The 3,665-nt window shown below is 41.4% G+C and overlaps 1 pseudogene; it reads left to right on the top strand.

Annotated features, from left to right (window-relative positions):
• Positions 1–998: 998 nt before the first annotated feature.
• Positions 999–3,359, top strand: LOC143384904 (guanine nucleotide-binding protein subunit alpha-12-like; annotated as a pseudogene).
• Positions 3,360–3,665: the final 306 nt, after the last annotated feature.

The raw sequence follows: 3,665 nt of genomic DNA, 5'->3' as shown, positions 1-3,665 counted from the left end.
CTCACCTGCTTAAAAAAAAAAAAAAAAAAAGGAGTAATTACTTTATAAAATCTGTCTGTGTGTCAAAAATAAGTCCAGGGGTTGCCTAATATTTTAAAAATGAGACTCTAGATAAGTAATTCTAACAGCAGATAGTTTTTGGAATTAAATGCCATTTCTTTACCATGTCATTCTTTACATCTTTGATTTTTTTTCACTGTTGTTTTTGCTTTAATCATATGGCATTTTTATTTTGCTTGAAATAGTGTTTATCCTTGCTTTTTCCCAAAAGGAGAGAGTTGATGTTTTACATTGTATTTAAGCACACAGGCCTCTTCTGATACTTGGATTTGTTTTAAAAATACAGTAAAAATGTCAGGTTTCAATGTTGGCTTTTTAAAAGGGTCTCACTTTTAAAAAGAATTTTTAAAAGAATTTTAAAATCAGAATTTTTCACTTCTGGAACTAGAGGTGTTGCTCAGTGGTAGAGCCCATGCTTAGCATAAACAAGGCCTTGGGTTCCATCCTCAGCATGAAACAAAAAAGAATAGTTCAGTTTCCCAGAGTGAGGACCACATGTCAAAGAGCCTAGGTCAGGTAGACCTACATTATATTTTAGAAAGTACCTCTTATGCTGTCTGAGCCTTAGTTTTCTCATTTGTACAGTAAGTAATGATTAACCCACAATTTGTGAGGCTTAAAGAAAAACAGACATACAGGGTTTAGGATGGTGTTTAGAACAAAACAGTCTCCTGTAAGTGTGGAGCTTGTTTTCTTGGATGCTAGAACCTGGGGGACTGCATCCTGTTTGCCTGGGACAGCCCTGTGGTGTGCTTGTTGCCCCAGCATGATTATTAACAGTGCCCCCTTTTTCTCTCAGAAGTCTCCCCATTTGGGCAGTGATTGTACACCCCAGTTAGAACCCAAAAGTAGCTTTAACCCCCATTGAAGCTGAGAAACAAGTCAAGCTTTTTGTCGTGAGTCAGGCTTCACTTTGTCAGTGCTCTTCAGTGTGTGCAATGTTTACCAAGCACAAGTGGGAGGAATCCGAGGTGGGTGTGGGTGTGCACAGATGTGTGCCCCCTTAGCTGTACTTGTGTGAAAGGGAAGCTCTTCTCTGAGGAGGCAAGTGAGCCATTGGTTATTTTCTGTATTTCAAAAACCATTTGTAACCCTGCATCACAGAAGTCAATGTCTATGATGTTGTACATCCACCCAGCACTCTTTATGTCAGAGATTGGTCTAGGCTTCTCTGCATAGTGGTCAACTTCCAGTGTGACAGGACTGTTGTAAATGGCATTGTGGCAATCGCCATTGTCAGGTGAGGTTTTCTGTCTTCTCATTTAGTTTCTTCTCATCACAGATGCATTTGAGAGTCAGGTGAACAAGTCTTTCTGAGGAACACGGCAGGTAGCCCAGTGTCAAGAGGGCTTCTTAACAGCGTTAAAATCAGACTGAGTGACATACTGGTTTGTATATGAAAAATAATTCATATTACCTTATGCATTTATTGACTTTTTATTTCTTACTGGTTCTTGTTTTTCTGCATTTCCTCTCTTGTAAGAAGGAAGAATAGATCTGGGCACAGTAGCACCGTGCTATAATCTTAGTGGCTGTGGAAGCTGATGCATGAGTAGTCCAAGTTCAAAGTCAGCCTCATTAACTTAGTGAGGCTTTCAGCAACTTAGTGAGACCCTGTCTCAAAATTTAAAAAGAGCTTAGAGTGTGTTCAGTATTTAAGTACTCCTGGGTTCAATCTGTATTATCAAAAAAAGAAGAAGAGGAGGAAGAATACAGACAACCAAAGCAAAGGCAAAAAAGGGTTTTCTAAGATGAACAAAATATTAAATTTATATAGCATTGCAAAACCTAAATTAAATGAAGTAATACTAAGTTTTTGGAATGTTTATGCTCTGGAAGTGAGAAACAAAAGATATCTGTTGTGTAGAAACAAAAAGAGAAACAAAAAAAGAAAAAAGTGATTTTCCTCTGGAGCCTGGCAGTAGGGTTTCTGATCATTTCTCCTCAGATTGATGAGCCTCCATTCATTTTGAAATGAGGCATTTGAACCTTTCACCTGTTTTACAGTATGTATATGACTGTGTAAATGAAATTTAAACTTCTTGCAAAGTTGGGGTAACTTTTCCCTACATCCTTTTCTTTTGACATGTTCTGGTTCTTATTTTCTCCTGAATGTCTCCCTTATCCTGTATTTTATAGAACTACTTCCCTAGTAAGCAAGACATCTTGCTGGGCAGGAAGGCCACCAAGGGGATTGTGGAACATTACTTCATTATTTTAAAAAAATCCCTTTTAAGATGGTGGTGTGAGTAGCCGCTGGTCTCAGTGCCTAAATTAGTTCCATTGCTTTGATGGGAACATGTCAATCCTGTTCATGGTGTCCTCTTGCAGAAACAAACAGGCACACGTGGAGGACAGGAACAGCAACTAGTGAAGGGAGTCATTGAACATCTTTGAGACCATCCTCAACAAGTTCTTCTTCAATGTCTCCATAATTTTTTTCCTCAAGAAGATGGACCTCCTAGTAGAGAATGTGAAGATGGTCAGCCTCAGGAAACACTTCCTGAATTTCAGTGGTGACCCTCCCCAACTGGAGGACATCCAGCTATGCCTGGTCCAATGTTTTGACAGAAGGAGGTGAAACCACAGCAAGCTGCTGATCCCCATTTTACTTCCGCCATAGACACCGAGAACATCCACTTCATATTCCATGCTGTGAAGAACTCGATCCTGCAGGAGAACCTAAGGGACGTAATGCTACTGTGAGAGAGGAAGCCCCCTCATCCCTTTTTGAGGCTGCCTGCATGGCTATTAGTGCTTGTGGCCTGTGTGGTTCTGCAGGGCTTCTTGGACACATCTGTCATACACCTGGGTCAAGAAAGCTGGACTCCAGCCCAGCCATGAGCTCTAGGCAGGAGGACATGGGAACTCCATGTGAGCTTCTGATTCTGGGAACTGGTGAAATACTGAAATCCCTGTGGTCACCACTTTGGTGTTAATCTGCAGTACCAATCTGCCTCTTTTTTTTTTTTTTTTTTAACAGAAACTGTATTCCTTTCCAGACACAGTTTAATGAAGAATTGTGTGCTCAGCCACCTTCCCTCAATGAGTGAATTTTACACCCATGGTGGGTAGTTTAACAGGTTTTGTACATGTGATTTCTACAAATCTATTAAAAGTTTCCTTAAGCGACATTTGTCTTCCTGGGTTGTCACCTCCCATCAATGTGCCAGTTCCCACCACACAGACCGCTGCCATGCAATGTGCCCCTGAATGAGAGAATCTACTGACCTGTGTCAAAGCAGAACAATGCACTTGGGGTGCATCTTGAGTGCAGGGTTACAGGCTTCCTGGATAATTCTCTACCTTTGACTGGTGCCTCTCCTAAAGCAGAGGTCTCCTACAGACCTCGATGTGGACAGAATGCGTGTGTCAGGAACATACGTGGGCAAGTGAGGTAAGTGGGTACCCCATTGCACAGCTCTGGCCCAGCCCCTCTCCTGCCTTTCTTTCACTGTGCCACCTTCTACCCTGGTGCTGACCACCCTGACACTTCTTCATCACACCTACACAGTCTTACATCCTACCCGGTGTTCATTCAACAAGAGTCAGTCATTTTTCAACTTAATAACTATCACATGCTCAGACCTATAACTGTGGGTGAA

The sequence above is a fragment of the Callospermophilus lateralis genome, chromosome 19, assembly GCF_048772815.1.
Source record: "Callospermophilus lateralis isolate mCalLat2 chromosome 19, mCalLat2.hap1, whole genome shotgun sequence".
NCBI lineage: Eukaryota > Metazoa > Chordata > Mammalia > Rodentia > Sciuridae > Callospermophilus > Callospermophilus lateralis.
Note: the sequence above shows the minus strand (reverse complement) of the source record. Positions and strands in the feature narration are given on the sequence as shown.